The sequence below is a fragment of the Protopterus annectens genome, chromosome 6.part0 (assembly GCF_019279795.1).
Source record: "Protopterus annectens isolate FY-2018-M chromosome 6.part0, PAN1.0, whole genome shotgun sequence".
Lineage (NCBI taxonomy): Eukaryota > Metazoa > Chordata > Ceratodontiformes > Protopteridae > Protopterus > Protopterus annectens.
This window is the reverse complement of record NC_056737.1, coordinates 727,903,137-727,922,951: the sequence shown is the minus strand read 5'-3', so window position 1 is coordinate 727,922,951 and position 19,815 is coordinate 727,903,137. Positions and strand designations below refer to the sequence as shown.

Here is a 19,815-nt window from a genome sequence, read left to right as displayed (position 1 = left end):
AAGGTGGGAAACAAGCACAAATGGGGGCTTTTAAGCCTGAAATTTGAAAGAGATGGAAAAGACTGCCCAAACGGCCAATAAACTACAAGTTCTGGGCCAGAAACCACTCCTCTTGTGGTAGATAGGCTACCTAGTGCTTACCACTTCTACTGATAAGCTAGAAGGCTTCCCTCCAACACAGAAAGGCTTGGGGGGCTCAGAAGCTTACAAACAGTCCTGGATACAGCACATCTGCAGCTGGACTAGGCTAGTTACAGGAAAGGTGGAAAACAAGCGCAAACTCTGGCTTTTAAACCAGAAAGTTGAAAGAGATGGAAAAACTGCCCAAACAGCCAATAACCTACAATTTCTGGGTACTCAACACATTCAAAAAGAATTGCAAACGTACTATGAAGGAAGTCAAATCTACTTTCAGCAGGAACAAACAGGAACATGTAACAGGCCTCAACATTTCTAGAAATAATAAAATACATATTAATTTGAAAGCAATAAGAACTGCAGGTCTTCTCCCACACTGACTGAATCTGACCGACAACTTTTCAGAACCAATATCAGCTCACTAAGTACCTTCCCCCACTCCTTTCACACACAGTATTGTTCCATCTATACAACTACCCAACCACCTAACTCCACGGTACACAGCTAAGATGCACCACATACAACTCAAGACAGCCTTCTGGACCCAACATTCTATGTTAAAGAAATAACAGCCATAACCTTTAGAAAGATTAGACTCTGAAACTAAAAAGGTATACATCTAGCTTTCCTCAAAGTAGCGACTTTCCCTCTATCTAAACTACATTTTCAGCCTCTCTTTTACCAAAATTACAGTCCCTCCAGAGTTCAAACATGCTGTCGTTATCCCCATCTCCAAATATCCTTCTCCTTCTCCACCCTTGATGTTAGACCCTTACCTATTCCATGATTCCTAAACAAAATATTTGAAAGGATCCTTTACAATCAGCTATTTGAGCACTTAAATAAGTATGGCTTATTAACTTACTCTGAACATAAATTTTGGAATGGCTAGAATACACTAACAGCTATATATACAACAACCAAAAAAATCTGCACTGCTTTGGATACTAAAAAGGTAATGGTTTTGATTTTCATAGACATTAATAGAGCATTTGAAAGCACCACTCAAAATATGCAAGGTATTGACCTTAGTGCCATAGGTCATAGCTGAAAATTGATTCAAGGATCATATCAACTACTCTATTATAAAATGAATAACTATGACACTGCCATGCTACTCTACTTTGTCAGGGCAATGTGGGAGGTTTGACTGAAATCTTACGATACTTTCTTTAAGAATTTATCTTCCTCACTCTTCTATCATTTTACATGTCAGATAGTCATTTTTTGGCCTAGAAAAAAAGTCTCACATAGCAAAGTGTTTAAAGCCCATTTTTCTTTCCATCTCTCTAGGGTCATAAACTGATCAGGCTCCTGTGGATTTTCAACTGTTTTATTGTGTAATGTCACAGTGAAAGAACTTGATACCATTGATGTAAACAGAATGAGAAGCTGTCTGATGACTAGTTTTTGAAAAATCAAAAACAAACGGTTTATTACAATTTGTTTAAAACATGACAAAAACAAAGACTAGGGAGTATCTCTAGAAAAACAAAAGTTTCAGGCACTCTGTCCAAAGATCCTCAAAGTAAGTATTACTTCAAAGTACTGTCATTCTAAGTAAATGCAGAGAAGATCTTGCATGAAGGAGGTAGTACGTGATCATTTTATTTTTGGCATAGTGTATTCTGGGAAACAGAAAACTGAGCAAAAAAAATCTTGTTATCACTAAGTCTGCCTCTATTAGACCATGTTGGGTTACAACAAAACAAACATTAGTACTACTTATAATGGTATAGGCACAAGGCGCCTGTTATATATATATATATATATATATATATATATATATATATATATGCATAGTTTCAGGTTTATCTTCTGTCTTCAAAGGTCTTCCTCTAGTTTTGAAGCATCTATTCTTTTGAAACTGCTTTTCATTTGGATTACATTAATATATTTGATGCATTGACCCAACTCTGTTTCACAGATGGTTAAAGTCTTGACTGCCACCCTGTGATCTAAGTTACAGCTAGATGAAGGATGAATAGGAGCAAACCATCAACATTGAATTGTCCATCTTGGGAACGTTGCTGGCCCAGTCACTGCACTACCAACTACTGAAAAGTTTCTGTCATGTACTTCCTCTCTCTGTTCTCTCAAGTGTACATATATCAGTTTTGTTTAATCTCACTTGTGTTGTCCTATCTTTGTGTTTATAATGAATGAATGTAGTGCTTGATATGGAGTCTTACTCATTTTCTATACAGAAGGATAGTAACCATGGGGTGTAACTGTAATTTTTGAAGTTGTACAACTGATTCCAGAATGTATTCTTTCCTAATTCCTCCTATATGCCACACAGTGCATGTATATATTTGTCTGGGCAGCACATTTTTCACTTAAATAAAAAGATATGCTTAAGGATAAAATAGACAACCAAAGTTATTTCAAATAACACTTATTTAACACAATATATAACCATAAGCAATGATAAATATGCCATTTAAAATGTAATCGTAACATATCTCATTATATAAATTAAAAATATTTTTTTAAAAAGCATATTCCATGGTGGACATGATACACACCTGACTCATAATAGTGACTTCCTCTTATTGTTGGCTGCATCTTGTTATGCATCCTAGTTCACCCCAGACCTCCTTACTAGGCCAGCTGGTTTGTACTTAGGTCTTCACAGAATTGCCTCTGTCCCTTTCTACTCTTACCCTTTTTCTCTTATTTCTTCAAAAATGCTGTATCCATTCATTATGTTTTCCATACCACTTTATTATGTATTTCTCATCATCTAATTAATCTGTTACACTTCTGATCATTTCTGTAATGTTGTTGTAGGGTCTATTTTCATGTTTCCTGTCTTCTTGTATGCATCATCCCTCTCAATGTATACATGTCATGGCAAAATTGACATACATATCCTGCCAAACATCTGCATTGTCACTTATTAGAACACTAAAAAGGACTGCTTTCTAACATTTGTACTATAACTAAAATTATTGCTGTATGACTGTTATATGGAGCTTCACAACCACAACCTCTTTTTCTTGCAGCCTTTTAACTGAGATTTTAAAAGTGACAGATAAATAAACAAGCAAATAAATAAAATGATAAATCCATAAATAGTTATACTAATTATTAATTTAATAGTTACAGATCTTTGATACAGAATATCTAAACATTTGGCAGATGGCAAACAACTAATTCATTGTGCGAGTATTGAAATGTTCCACCTGTACATTTAGTCATTTGTTTATTTATTTGTTAATTTAGTAAGTAAGATCATGTTGTGAAACATTTACAGATGTGAAATGAGACGAAGAAATCTACAAAAATATTTAAGTGCAGTAACAGTCTAGAATGAGAGAAAATTTGCATTTGCCCTACAGATGTCATACAAGAAAGCACTTTATTTTTTAACTCGTTTCACTTCATCAGAAGCAGCTCATTATCATCTGTTTCATTAAGTTACATTGGAGCTTTGATTTCTGTGTTTATATACAAATTTGTTACTCAGTAGCTATAAAGATGATAGGTATCCAGAGACCAAGTAAAAGTAAATGAATGAAGCAGTCTCCTTGGCTTCATGTTTATGTATTTGCATTGTTTGTGTTTCTGTGTGCTCACCATGTTGACTACTAATACTTCATATAATAAGGAAATAAATCTGATTCTAATACACAGACTGGTAACAAACTGAATTTGAGGAAGGGTCATGTCTGTCTCAGCTTGTGGAAATTTTGAACATTTACAAGCACAGTCTATGAACTAAAGTAAAATTACTAGAGTACATTTCTTGTATCTGTATGCCACAGGTATATGAAACAGTGTTTAGAAACCAAATGTTTTTAATACATATAGACTGCCAAGCATCGCTTACTTTCTTTCACATGTAAATGTATTTTTATAGTCTTCCCCACATGTGCTTGGTGCACTATATTGTGAAAGTAAGTTGCTTGGTTACGAAGCACTGTTTTGGAAACTCTCTTTTCCCAAAAGCTGTGCTAAAGTGGAACTGGTATATATGAATTTGAGGAGTGGGGGTTGGGGAGGCCTCCTGTAAAAATAAATAAATAAATATTTTGAGATATTTCACTGACTTACTTGCTATGTGCAGGTTTCAAACATATACAACTGAGCATTTGCAGTCCATTTTTCTTTGTTGTTGTTGCAAGACTTTGTAACAAACCTTTTTTTAAATATGCAATTAAAATGTATCTTTAAGTATATTTATTTTAGTCTAATAATAATAAGAAGAAGAAAGTATATTTACAGTAATTCTGATGCTTGGATGCACTAATTCATTGTTTTTTGGTGATGATAAACTAAAAAAAAATTGTTAGCAACCAACACAAAAATGACAGAGAAATCGGAATGCATAAAATATTTATGTGCCTCTGAGTAATGTACTTGCACTCCTAATTATTCTCCCTCTCTCTCTCTCTCTCTCTCTATATATATATATATATATATATAAAACAATTAATTACTGAAAAAAATTTACCAAAATGTGGGAGCTAAGAGATACAATGTCCTTTAGACAAGCTTAGATCCAAATACCAGAAGCTGGATCAATGTGCATCAGTAAGTGGCCACACCTTAAGGCAAATGTGCATCAGGTCTGCACTCCACTGACTACATATTTTTTTAAACATCAGGCCATTCACACTAGCATTATACTGTTGCACACTAATGGAGACAATCTGGGATGGATTGTGTTTTGGGAAAGAATTTATCTCGGTGCTGTGACTTGTAACTTGATTTCATTACTCTAGAGTAACAGGTGTGGGTACTGAATAAGGACAAGAAAAACAGAAAAGAAAATCAGAAGTAAAGAAAACCTGTTTGTCCAGTAACCTGATACTACTGGACTGCTAGGCTTTGGTCTTGTATGTTAACAGTTTCAAACAGCACCTAGAAATACCTTTATGACAACGCAGCTTGCCTGAGTACCTTGCAGGCCTTTCTTTCATAACATGAATCCTGTTATATGCTCAACTTCAGCTTTGCTGAATACACGATTGCTCTTTCTTTCAATAATAATAATATTGCTGTACACTCAGCTACTGAATTTTGCAATTAAAGATGGTGGATTTTCATAAATTGTTTCATTAGATATCAGACATGAACCCTGGAGAAAAAAACATATGACCTAATAATCTTACTAGATATGTTCTTCAATCTCCAGTTTAGACAATCCTAACCTAGCTCTGACTTGTGTATACTGAGAATGCTGAACATTTTTTTTTTCAGTTTGTAACCAGCAGCTGAAACCTAGTTCAACAGTTAAATATCGCACAAATTAATTGATTAGTTAATTTTAATTTAAACTGTATCAGAGTGCCTACATCATATAGCAGAAGTAATTTCTTCAAAATGTGTTTTCCGGACAAAGAATACAGGTACCCATTTTATTTTATGAAGAGGATTTTACTCAAGATTTTGTAAATATACACTGAACAACAGGCATTAGTTCCTAAGGGTTGCTATAGCAAGTGTTATAGCAACCCTTGGGAACTAAAGTCTAACTGAAAATTACTCCACGGTATATAATTTATAGCTGAAAACATGTTTATTTGTTTTATTATTTTTCTGTTTGCTTGTGTATCTATCTATTTATGAAGATTCAGGAAGTCAGAGACCAATTTCTTTGATGACCCATGAGGAAATGCTCCACAAATGTGAAAATACTATGAATACAAACATATCAAAAGATACAATAAAGCATTATATCTGGTAACATACACATACAGAATATATGACATATATTCTTATATATTCATATACAGCTTGAGTAGACAGGTCCCAGGATTTGTAACAAGTCAAGAAATTACAGGTTAGAAACAGCACACACAGCATTTACAAATCCTATATTTTAAATTAAGTGGCGCTAACAAAAAGAAGAAGAGAGCTCTTTGAGGTCAATGTGCCATTGTAAGAATTAAAGAGGTACAGACAGAGTCAGGAAGAATAAGTTATAGAGGAAAATAAACATATCAAACTATTATTTGCCTCTGAAACCACACTGATTTCTATATGAGAAACATGCAATGCATTGCCAAATACAAAAATTTTTATCTAGTGTATAAGAATATTTCAAACTACATGGTACAAGAGCATTAGACAAGTAACAAATATAGCAGTGAGTAGGTCCAAAGATTCTTGCTTCAGACTTTTTTTTTTTTTTGCTGTGCAAAATGTAAATTTAGTTGACAAGTTATTTTCAGAAGGCTAGCAAATATAATGACTTAAAAGTTCCCTTTTATTAATGCTGTTGAATCAATTCCTCAAATAAATTCATAATAAGGAAAGAAGATTTAAGCATATTGAATGTATATGCATTAACTAAAAGTGATCAAAACCAGCTTACCTGTTTCTCTAGAAACACTATGTAATCCTTTGCCCCCTTTGTGCGTTCGTTCTCCTTAGTAACAAGTTAAATGGAGGAACTAAACTAGCAGAGGGTGTATTTAATATCTCAGATTTCCACTGACTCGCTGTTTCAGTTTATTCCTTCAGGCTAAACTTCCCACCCACTCCTTTTAGTAGAGCATTTATATGTACCTGTATGAGGAATAAACAGTGCTAGCACCTACAAAGAATTTCTAATGCTGGGTGTGGTTATTCTAGTAGCCAAGGGAAATGGATAGCTGAATATCGTTAGTGCTATCGCTTGCAAGCCTCAGGCCATGATCCCTTTCAGTGATATCATTCTGCCTGAGCAGTACTTCTGACAATAATCTGATATCCTGTCCTTTGGATATGGTGTGTTTTACTGCTGAGTCTGTATCTGTTTAGAACTGCACTGAAGAATAATCATAATTTATGGAAATGCTTTTAAATAGTTGATATACATTATCTATCATTGCTTCAACTGTTAATTTGTTCCCTTGTATTTACATACAGCTGTTGTGCTCCAGTGTTCTTTATAATCTGTCTGGTCATAAATGAAAATCAGTATATGATTAAAATGTGTACCTTGTTGGAAAGTTAAATAAAAATAAGTCATACAACCTGAAATTAATAATCTGATCACACTCATGTAGACAGCTGCAAATAAAATTGCAGTATGCTAAGGGTAATCACTGCACATCTCCAGAATATGTAAGAAACAGTGAGGGGTGTCAATATTTAGGTTCATAGGTTCATAGGTTTATACTAGGCTATCTGCCCTAAGGCATTTATAAGCCTAGCCCAAATTTTTGTGGCTTACGCCACCCCTTATATGAAAAAATACTGTGCCCATTAGTTTGTTGTGCCTCTGTCCAGCAGTGACACAGAGATGATTCCCGGGGTAAACCTATGATCTCCCATCCACAGGTCAAGATTTCTCTTGAACAGAGCCAGCGAGGTGCTCTGCCTCACATGGACCGGGATTTTATTCCACAGCATAGGGAGTCTCTGAGTGATAAATCTATCCCTCCAGCACGTCCTATTTATATCCGTGCTAAGGTTTAAGTCACTTGCTCTAGTGGTTTTGGTGGATTTGGATTTTTTGAGGTGGAGCATGTCCATTAATTCCGGGTTGGACATGGCCTTGTATGTCAGGCACATGTCACCTCTGAGCAGACGGTATGCGACTGAATAGAGCTGGAGTTTCTTCAATCTGGCAGCATATGACAGATTTTGGAGTCCTTTATCCTTTTGGTGAGGAACTTTTGGGGTCTCTCCAATTGCTGCAGATGTCAGGTGAGATACATCCCGAATGGGGCATTGTACTCGATCATTGGTCTGATAAGTGAAGAGTACAGGGGAACAATGACCTCACTAGATCTGGATGTGAATCCCTTCATGATCAGGTGGGCAATGTAGAAGGTCTTTCTAACCACTTTAGCAACGTGAGTGTCAAAAGAAAGCCCACTGTCAACCTGGGTCCCCAGGTCCCTGATAACCTCTTCTGTGCTTAGTGGATTGCCACCTATATGGTAGCTTGGGGTTACCTTGTTTTTCCCGAAGGGTATGACTATACATTTTTTGGCGTTTAACTTCAGGCCATGGCTCTGGCACCAGCTATCTGTTTCTGTGAGTCCCTTCTGAAGGCTATCCGTGTCCGATGCACTTTCCACTATGGCGCCCAGTTTGCAGTCGTCTGCAAACTTTGTCAGCCAAAGTCCTCCCATGTTGGCCTGTACTTCTGAGAAGTAGATGCCGAACAATAGGGGGCCAAGGACCGAGCCCTGTGGGACACCACTTGTGACCGGCTTGGAGTCTGACATAGCGCCAGCAACTCTAACCCTGTGGGTTCTGTCCTTAAGCCAGTTTGCAACCCATCTTGTGACATATGGGTTTACATTTAAGCTGGTAAGTTTTTCTACAATACCCGAGTGGGGTATTGTGTCAAAAGCCTTTGCAAGGTCAAGGTAGGCTGTATGGACTGCCTTTCCCTCATCAATGGCCTTGGTGACTGTTTCGAAGAAGTCGACCAAGTTCAAAAGGCATGATCTTCCCTTGACGAAGCCAAACTGGGTCGGGTCCAATGTCTGCAAGTCCCCTATATCTTTGTTTATGAGCTCCATTATGATCCTCTCCATAGCTTTGCAGACTAGACTTGTTAAGCTAATGGGGCGGTAATTACCAGGGTCTGTAGAGGCACCGCCTTTGTGGAGTGGGACCACAGTTGCTGTACGCCACTCCTTGGGCATGTATCCTGTGGTAAGGCTGAGATTAAACAGCTGCCTTATGTGCGGGTTTAATTCCTCATTTAGTTCATGTAGCACACAGCTGGGGACACCATCCATTGATGCTGTGTTTTGAGCTTTAGAGAGAGCAGCTTTCACCTGCGCATTTGAGATGTCTGGGAGGCTACACTCCGCTGGGATAGTTATCTCTCCTTTAGGGGGGGGGGTGAAGTTTGCACTGAACCTGTCTGCCAGTATGTTGGCAATGTCTGTGGGTTCAGTGATTTTTGTATCATTTTGGACTAATTCTGAGCATATCTGGGAGTTTCCACCCAGGTTCCTAACATAGCTGAAAAAAGCCTTATGACTGTCCTTTGAATCCATGGCAATTTTTCTCTCAAAATTGGCCTTAGTTGATTTTATGAGTGCTCGTATTTTTTTACTAATATTTCATAATAATTTCAGCTGTTAATTATTACTGAGTATGCACCGGGCCATAAATACTAGGATATGGATATGTATGCAGAATACTTGGTGAAATTCTGTGCACCATAAACTGCAGACCTCAGAACAGTAAAACTGAAAGTGTAAATGTGAGAGAATACTTACTAAGTTTGAGGTTCTTGTACCTCATGTTACTCATAACACTCGATGGTCAGCAGTTTGTATACGAAAATTACAAGGGTGTGGAGGTCACACTTTAAAGGTGTTAGCAGCATGTTTTTCAATGTGCTGTTTTTTTTTGTTGTAATCACAGTTTGACTTTCAGATTGTCAGTACATACAGGACTGGATCTTGGATTTCTAACGGGGAGCTGAATATGTAAACGGTGGCAACACAAAACAATTGCATTTTATTTATTTATTTATACTTGATTTTATTATTTAATAATCAGGACGCTAAGTTGAGCATAGGATTCTTTTTTCAGCCATATATACTATGGCAGATGAGCATAGAAATTAGTAAAATGGTAGACTGCATAAAGCAACAAAAACAATACTGCACTATAAATGAAAGTAACAAAGAAGTAGCTGAAGAAGACATAATACAGGTACAGCCAAGTTTATTTGTTAATATGTCAGTAGAGAAACAACTGCATTGAGTTGAGTTGGATGGATGGGACAGTAAGGAGTTTCTGAAAACAGAGAGGGAAAGACTGGCTTTACTTTAGCTATAAAGCAAAATATTTCCATGCATGTCATTAAGTTGATTCCCAGAAGAAGCATGACCAAAGTCACCCATAAAATTATACCCTGCTGAAAGTACTCTGTAGCTTTGTACTAGGGAATATTCGAGGTGATGTTTGCTATGAAACTGCTCCAACTCTGAAAACAGCAGTTTCTGCACAGTGTCTGCATTTTTGGCCACACTTTCTATAGGCTTGGAAATCCAAAGATACATTTCAAACACTAATACCTAAATTATTAATAGCTACAGGTCCAAAACCTTACTGATGTCTGCATTTCTGCAGTGATGGAGCACAGTGTTAGTCTCTCAGGGAGGCAGTTGTTTCTTGCATGAATAAAGATGTGCATGATTGTGGATTCTGTGTGGAGTCTGCATGTCCTTCCTACGGTCGAGTGACGTCTAAAGACATGCAGGTAGGTGTGTGCGTGAATGGGTGTGCCTTCTTTGAAGGCTGGGCGTCGGGCTGGCAACTCGGCACAGTAACAATCCATTGCCAATCATTAGCAGACTGGAGTTCCGCTGTGGCGACCCCTAACCGGGAAAACCTGAAAGACTTTTTATGATCCTGCATGTTGTAATTCTGAAATCTGTAAACAGAGCTGACTAGGGTTACATGGGAGGTAGCGTGGAAATATTTGGGGGAGTTACATGATCATCCCTTGTCACTGCTATATGATTATGGTATCAAAACATGCATGTTAAGCTGTTTGGGAAAGTGAATGACACTTCCAGCCCTGATAGCTGCAAAGTCTCACAAATGCAGTTGCAGTATATGGCAATTTTTTAACTTGGACCACTGTCAGAACATCTAGGCTCATCTGGTAATCTCACAGCTCCCCCTGCAGTTTGCTAGAATGTTGTTGTTGTGTCTTTCGGCTTTTCCCAGTTAGGGGTCGCCACAGTGGAACTCCTGTCCGCTAATGATTGGTAGTAGATTTTTACGTGCTGGCTTGCCGGGCCTAATGCACAACCTTCAATGAAGGAACGCCCATTCATGTATATCACCACACAGAAGACGCTCTAACTGAGAATCGAACGGGCAACATCTAATTGTGAGGCGACAACGCTACCGCAGCACCACCACCGCAGAACACTAACTCATATTTTTACCTTTATTCATTTTTTGCGTACCAAATCAGTGACATTCCAGGGAATTATATAGATAGTTCCTGTGGAGAATAAACCTTAGCAAAGAAAGTAACTCCACCTGTGAAAAAAAATAAAAACTCAAAGAAATTTAAACCCCCTCCTCCACCAAAAAAATGAGACATAATTCTTTATGAGACTGATGAGCTTCTAGAGATTGGATCCAGAACTAGAAGTTGACAGATGACTCACTGACAGAGAAAGCCATGAAAAGAATAAGACATCAAACAGCTACTGAGCACATATGGCATTACAATAGCAGCAAGTGAGAAGACCCAGAGCTGGATGCTCATACGGCTATACTTCATAGCACAGCAAGACATGGTGAGGAGTGAAGAAACAGATTGTTTGTCAGTGTTACTGTATGTAAAATCAAATGTTATGCAGTACAATGTCACTGTCTGAAAATCAAATGTTATGTAGTGCACTGTTACTGTGAGAAAAAGCAAATGTTATTCAAAGCAGTGCTACTGTGAGAAAAACCAAATGTTATGCAGTGCAATGTTACTGTATGAAAACAAAATGTTATGCAGTGCGGTATTACTGTGAGAAAAACAAATATTATGCAGTACAGTGCTACTGTTTGAAAACCAAATGTTATGCAATACAAAGTTATTGTATGTAATATCAAATGTTATGCAGTGCATTGTTACTGTGTGAAAACCAAATGTTATGCAGTGCAGTGCTACTGTGAGAAAATACAAATGTTATGCAGTGCAATGTTATTGTGTGAAAACCAAATGCTATGCAGTGCAGTGCTACTGTGAGAAAAAAACAAATATTATGCAGTGAAGTGTTAATGTGTTAACTGGCATTATGTTAACTCTTTAGCGTTCCTAAGAGGGATGGACACTCTCCACTTACCTTTGTTTGCACAGAATTATAATGTAAGAAGATCACGAGTGCATACACAGACAATTAATCATATTAAAACATGAAAATGGATTGAGGAATAATACAAGGTGGCTGGAGAGGGGAAATGGAAAAACTGGTATTTGCAGTTTTTGTGGGACTAACAAGATAAGAAGTGGTATAACTGATTGCCTGTGGGGCCATTCAGTAAGGTACTTTCTAAACACATTGTCATGTGATATATCTTACAGATAATCAAATGTCATCCCACAGGCCTGTCTTTGAGCCTTTGGGTAGCACAGTGCCAGACAGTCCTTGCTGTATTCTCATCCATGTGCAGGAGCTGTAACATAATTACAGAATGGTCTGCCGTTGATATAATGACCTTGTCCTCTTCTCCTGGCAAAGCATGCATTTAGCAATGTGTCCCATGCTGGGTCATGCTGTTAGCTGTCATTGCAGGGCCGTGCCCTTTCAGACAGCTGTTCAAATGCTCCATTCTTTTATGAACATTCATGTGCAATGGCAAAGTTGTACAGCTATTACAATAATGAAATTCCATTTTAATATGTTGAAATTTGAAAAAATATATAGCCAAGATTCTGAAATATATTTTCTGGTCAGTACTGTATTCCATTCTAATTTACTAGTACATCTTTGTATAAGCAAAGTAAAAACAGAGTCTAAGTACAGACAAATTGCTAAGCTGACTGTGTTATGAGCAGTAAATTTTAGAAGAAATACAAGTTATGGTGAATAACTGACATAATTCTTACATCTTAATGACAGATTCCATGCTAGATGCAGTCCAATGCCCCTATTCATGTGACATGCAGAAAAGAAGGCTGACAATGGCTTAAAATAGGAATTTCTGGAAGAGCTTATCGTTAGCACCTAGAAGCACACAAAGTGAATTCAAAAGTTTGGGGTTATAAACACCAGAAGAGTGGACACTTACTTTAAAGAATGCAGTGTGTGTGATGTATTTCTCTTTAAGTAGTCTCCACAGTTCTGTTATTATACTGCAGACTACTGTGTGAGGGTTGAGTAAAATGGGCACTGTCTTAACTCATTTGATATGTAACAAAATCATGAGATTGTCTGCTGTGAAACTTACCTCTTGGGAGAAAAGTTTGGTTTCTTACTCCTAGAAAGAAACTATAAAAGAAAGACATTTTGGGAGAGTAACCTATGGATATTTGTAAAGTATTAACAGGAATTAATCTCTTTTCTCCTACCACTATTTCATGCACATGAATAAAGCACTAAATGCTGAATACCTCAAAGAAACGAGCAGTAATAATAGACAAAACATTTTAATCTCAAATATATCCCTACTGGTCTTATAGCCATCTGGATTTGCAAAATTGCTAACTTTCTATCTTCCCTGAAGATGGTGCACCATTCCTTTTGAAGATGAAGAAAGACTGGATTAAGTGGACAGACGAAAAGAAAATTAATAGTGCAACAAAATCATCATCATGTTGCGATTATATGGGCAAGTGCCAGTATAGCCAGCTGGAGTTTTGTAAAGAATGGTATGTCATTTGTATAGCAAACTGATTTTGTACAGATGCTTGTGCTGAAAATGTATTTGTGAGCTATTCTTGTGTTGAAATGTATCAACAGTGCACCCTGCTGAAATGGAGAGAAATGTACATGTATTATTGTAGCTGAATTAAATGTATATGTTTTAATAAAGCAAACGGGCACAGCAGATGTTAACTTTAAGAAAAATAAGGGAAATGTAAATGAGCTGTTAAACCCTTAAAAGGCAGCCCACAGTGCTGAATAGGACCAGAGATGCTGGGTCTGGGGAAGAGCCTTTGTCCATTAGCTCAGTGAAAGAAAGGAAGGCTCCAGGCACAGCCATAAACATTTGGATGTGTATTGTAGCCATCTGTGCTAACTTCCTGTTCTCAGCTTCAAAGGTAATTCTGACTCTAGGTTCTCACAGTCTTCTGTCAGCCCTCTTGGAAATTATATTTTAGATATTACAAAGAGAAATCTCAGAGTATTGAGTATTCTGTTTGGGAAGCCTGACTTGAAAGACCCTCATGCACAGCATCTTGTCTTGTGGTAGTAAGTAACTTAACTAGGGAACAGTAAAATTATCTTAGGTCAGTCAGGAATATAGTGAAGCTTAGTTTAGAGAGGGTTTTTTCTTTATTTGTATGAGTCTGTCCATCAATGTTAATTTCAATATTTTCTGTGACTTGAACTCTGTGGTTTACTGTAAATATATATATATATATATATATATATATATATGTGTGTGTGTGTGTGTGTGTGTGTGTGTGTGTGTGTGTGTGTGTGTGTGTATACAGCATTTGCATACTCTTTTTGAAAAAATATTTTGAGCTCTCTCTGCTTACTGCTTGCTGCTTCTTGCTGTGGGATGGATCTGAAGTGTTCTTAAGACACTCAGTCTTGCTGGCTGGATTCTGCTAAAATTCAAAGTCTAGTTATATTTGCATTCACAGTCTGTTGCATACAGAAACTTGCAGATTATACACTGATGAGAGAATATACTTTGCAGCATCAACTTTAGAGAGCAGTAACAAATAACTTTTTATAATAAACCAAACGGAAACATGTTACAGCTTAAAAGTACTGTTCCAACTTTACTTCTCATATAGTACAGATGATGTGAGAGATATAACATTTACCTTAGGACTTGTGTCCCTACCATACCTCTAACATAGCTGGATTTATACAGCTCTTTATATACACTTTTTAGTCATGCATAAACATATTTGTGAGGAAACACATTGTTCTGTATTCTATTTTGGAGAATTGCTTATCCTGTAGAAACAATACTAAGCTTCCTTGTTTAACAATGTCTTGTAAGAGACCAGCTTTTCTGACAGTGTGAATATCCTGTAACAGTGTCCTGATGTCCATGTAGAAAAACATATTTTTGAGAAAACACATTGTCAGAGATCAGCTTTTCTGACAGTGTGAACATCCTGTATTTTATTTGGATCTTTGTATAAAAACATCTGTTCTTGTGCCATATCCTGTTTTTCATGCAGAAAAACATATTTTTGAGAAAACACATTGTCACAGTGTCATAAACATATCCTGTTGTTTTAGGAAACATATTGTGTCCATTTTTTATATATGCAGAAAAGCATGTCAGTGTTCTTTAAAAGCAGATTTTGCATTTTGTTCTTGCATACATCCTGTTTGAGTCTGTAAGGGAAAAATGTCCATTCTTTAAAAGCAGATTTTGTATTTTTGCTCTTGCATACATCCTGTTTGAGTCTGTAAGGGAAGAATGTCCATTCAGCAGATTCCTTTTCCAAGCCATGGTCATTTAGTATGACTGCTGATCACATATTACTAAACTTTGTTTCTGCATTTAAGCAAGCCTTTTCTTTCAGCATATTTACAACATAATTAATTTCAGACTAATATTCATAAAATCTAACAATTCCCTCTGTTTTTAAACATACTCAAAACATTTCATATAGAAAACACAAGAAACAAACCTTTAGTTTGATACAACAAATCAAAATGCAATTTTACATAGTTAATACAATGAAAACGTATTACTACCAAACCTGAATGTATTTAACAACTTTCTTTTTCAGACCATTCTGTGAAAATATTTTATCAGTTATGAGCTGTGTCTGCTTTAATGTTATTTTTTTAACATGATCAATTTATTATTTTGCAATCACAGAATTTAATTTATGACTTAGAACTGTTTCATTAACTCTTTGCAACTGTTGAATTAACTATAAGAGACAATAACCATGTGCTACTGCAAGCATTTATACACTACTGGAAACACAATTTCAATGTCATTTTAACCATAACATTGTGATCATGTCTTCGAACTGCTCATTAACATCTTGGTAAAATACTGAACTGGGCTTAGATAATAAATATTTGAAAGCAATTATTTTACTGGGGTAAAACCAGTGATATTACAACTTGACAAATTACTTTTGAACTTATTACAATGTATCCTGTACAGTATGTATTTACATAGACTGTTTGCTGTTCATGCATTTCAATCTAGTAGGTACCCTGGACCCATTTTTTGGAAAATGTTTGTCTCTTTAGAAATATCTAGTGGAACTGATACCAAATTCATATGTCCTGTTATTTTAAACTACATACTCAGCAATTAGAAACATTGATGCTTTTTTATACCAACATTATTTTGCCAAAAACATATTAAAAATAGTGACCATTCTTGCTATTAGAAACATTTATTCATTTTGCATATCTTTATTCTCTCTTTATAGCTTTAATAAAGCAATTTTAAATCATCTCTTGTTTTTTTAACCATCCTCTTGTATAGCTTTACAGTTTAACAGGTTGTAAATACAATTTAATACTAAACAATACAATAATAACCATTATGATAGCTATTAACAACTTGTAAAATATCTTATCCTGTCAGGTTTAATCCAGTTTACCAGTATTTCTAATACACTAATACCTGTTTTTCCCTCTCCCTAAAAGAGTATTTGTCAAGAAGGAATGAGATATTTTTTCCTGTAGCTTTATTTTAGATCCTTATTATTTATTTTTATGTAGCTTTATTTCAGACCCTTGTTGTTTATTTTTTCTGTAGCTTTATTTCAGACCCTTGTTGTTTATTTTTCCTATAGCTTTATTTCAGACCCTTGTTGTTTATTTTTTCTGTAGCTTTATTTCAGACCCTTGTTGTTTATTTTCTCTGTAACTTTATTTCAGACCCTTGTGCAGTACTGCTTATACAGTCAGTGTAAAACTGAGAAAGTGTCCCTCCCCCTTATACAGTCAGTGTAAAACTGAGAACGTACCCCTCCCCCTGTAGTACTTCAGCACTGTTTACCTGCCCTATGCTGTGAGAATAGAAGGTATGTCAGCCTAACACTATGGTTATACATTTATTTTATTAAATTATGAACTTTTGTCTGATTTGATAATTTTTTATAAAGCTTTTGCTGTTTACTACCACTAGTAGGCATTTACATTCTCCTGCACAATTGATTTGAACTGTATATATACTATAGCCCATTTGCTGGCTGTACTTGATGCAACTGAGGTTTTTTTGTCCTTTTAACATTTACTTGCAAACAGATTATAAGTGACATCTATGCACAATTGTGGCATTTTATTACAATTACCAAATAGTGTTGCTTGTAAACATTTTAACAAGAATGTTTTAATAACAATGATGCTTTAGAAAAACTCAAGCTACTTATCTGGCAATCAGTCTTGTTGTTTATCTTATCTTTCCAGCATTTCCTGTAACTATTCATCTAGTCTAGGAAGGTCTGAGCTCACATTTCATACTCTGTAAACTATAGTTAATTCTTTTAGCATTTTTCCTTTAATGTGATTGTGATTTGCATAACTATGCATTTATACAACATAAATAGACATCATTTTACAATTACCTTACATGGATTTCAGTATTATTATTTTTTTATTTATTTAACTATTTAACTGTCCTGCCATTAATTTTACAAAAACTGTTTGAATAATACCATCTGTGATTTTCTTTTTAAAATTCAGAACTTTAACTGTTTGGTGTTACTATATAATTATAAACAAATTGTAAAAAACAAAATAGATATTAGTTTAACCAACACATTTATATTTATATTATTTATATTTGCTATTGTCTGCCTGTTATTCTTGTTTATTGTAACAGATGTACTCTAGATGAAAAGAACACACATGCATGTCTGTCTTGTATATGTATATCTTTATACAAGCATGTCATGTCTTGTGAATTTAAATTTTTACTCATCTATTTTTATTTAATTTATATATTATAATACACTAGAACAGTTTTGTTTACCTTTTGACTATGCTAATGAATGGCATTCATATGCTTTACTTTACTGTAGTACTGATAGATGTCTTGCTTTAACTGAATGAAAGTAAAACATTTAAGAATGATTTGTCCCTACCATCCTAGCATGTATGCTTAACCATTTTCAAAACATAAACATATTATAAAATATATTTCTTTTGCACAGATTAGCTGTGTATGCAGGAAGTTCCCAGTCTTTGTCAGTTCAGCTAATTTGTTTCCTTTATCCTGCAACTGCTGTTGAATTTCCAGTAATGTTGCATGGTCTTTCTGACATTCTTTAGTAAGCTGTTCTGCTGAATTTGAAACTCCTATGCCCTTTTGAAAAGATGTATGTATAACTTGTCTAAACTTCCTGAACTCATTGTGTCTGCCTTTTAGAAGTTTATTACATTCCTTTGTAACAAAATGTACTAGGGGTTCTATCAGTAACTGATTTGACTCACATGTGGTGACAGGACATAACTGTTCAACATCAGAATGTAATGGAAACACTTTACCCTTAGTTAATTCTTCAGATCTGTCTTTACAGTCTATTTTTTTCGCAATATGATGCAATATTATTTTATGGCATAATACACAAAATGCAGTTTTTGTTGAAGCACACACTAAACATTTGCCATTTTTCACATGATTTTCTTTGAGATACCAGTCAAATATTGTAATACATTTGCATAATGCCTTACTATCAACCTGCCCTAATAAGGTTTTACAATTACTAATGTGCTGTGTATACCAACATAGTAATTTACTAAAGTTTGGTTTACTCCTGCTTGAATTATAAATAATATCCATACTGTCTAATATATAAAACTGTCTATGAATATACAAACTCTGTTTAACATCATCCACACTAAATATGTGACACAGAAAAAAAGTCTTACCAGTTAGCAAGAAAACAGGTGATCAAGCTGTTATTGCAGATGGCTAGAAATTTTTCAGAGTCACTTGAGAAGCTGGTGAAGCACAACAGGCAGCGGACTACTGTGCTAGTGGACATTCACCTTTTCTTAAAGAATTTATGGCACTGTGAATTTCTTGAACTAGTCTCACTCCGGATTGTAGACGTCTATAACACTTTACTACTGCAAGCTGCATAAACTGGAATACTTCTGTGTAGGATTTACACATACGTACAAATGTTAGTTACTGCAATTTGACTGAAGTGACCCTCTGCAGGGCTTACCATCACTCCTCCTGTGTTTGAATGCAGATTGTAGGTTCAAATGCAGGCTAGCTTGCCACTGAAAAAATTATATGGAGCTAGTCACTCAGCTGCCTCGCCATTGAAAGAATATTTTGAGCTCTCTCTGCTTACTGCTTGCTGCTTCTTGTTGTGGGATGGATCTGAAGTGTTCTTAAGACACTCAGTCTTGCTGGCTGGATTCTGCTAAAATTCAAAGTCTAGTTATATTTGCATTCACAGTCTGTTGCATACAGAAACTTGCAGATTATACACTGATGAGAGAATATACTTTGCAGCATCAACTTTAGAGAGCAGTAACAAATAACTTTTTATAATAAACCAAATGGAAACATGCTACAGCTTAAAAGTACTGTTCCAACTTTACTTCTCATATAGTACAGATGATGTGAGAGATATAACATTTACCTTAGGACTTGTGTCCCTACCATACCTCTAACATAGCTGGATTTATACAGCTCTTTATATACACTTTTTAGTCATGCATAAACATATTTTTGAGGAAACACATTGTTCTGTATTCTATTTTGGAGAATTGCTTATCCTGTAGAAACAATACTAAGCTTCCTTGTTTAACAATGTCTTGTAAGAGACCAGCTTTTCTGACAGTGTGAATATCCTGTAACAGTGTCCTGATGTCCATGTAGAAAAACATATTTTTGAGAAAACACATTGTCAGAGATCAGCTTTTCTGACAGTGTGAACATCCTGTATTTTATTTGGATCTTTGTATAAAAACATCTGTTCTTGTGCCATATCCTGTTTTTCATGCAGAAAAACATATTTTTGAGAAAACACATTGTCACAGTGTCATAAACATATCCTGTTGTTTTAGGAAACATATTGTGTCCATTTTTATATGCAGAAAAGCATGTCAGTGTTCTTTAAAA

At 35.7% G+C, this 19,815-nt stretch overlaps 1 protein-coding gene across 1 annotated transcript in view; it reads right to left on the bottom strand.

Moving 5' to 3' along the window:
* The window catches only part of LOC122804503 (galectin-3-like), a 272,792-nt gene extending 266,134 nt beyond the window's left edge, over positions 1 to 6,658 (bottom strand). Inside the window, exon 1 of the mRNA XM_044074416.1 lies at positions 6,464 to 6,658. The gene's annotated coding sequence lies outside the window, so the exon portion shown is untranslated. The remainder of the gene's footprint in view (positions 1 to 6,463) is intronic.
* Between the last annotated feature and the right edge of the window lie 13,157 nt (positions 6,659 to 19,815).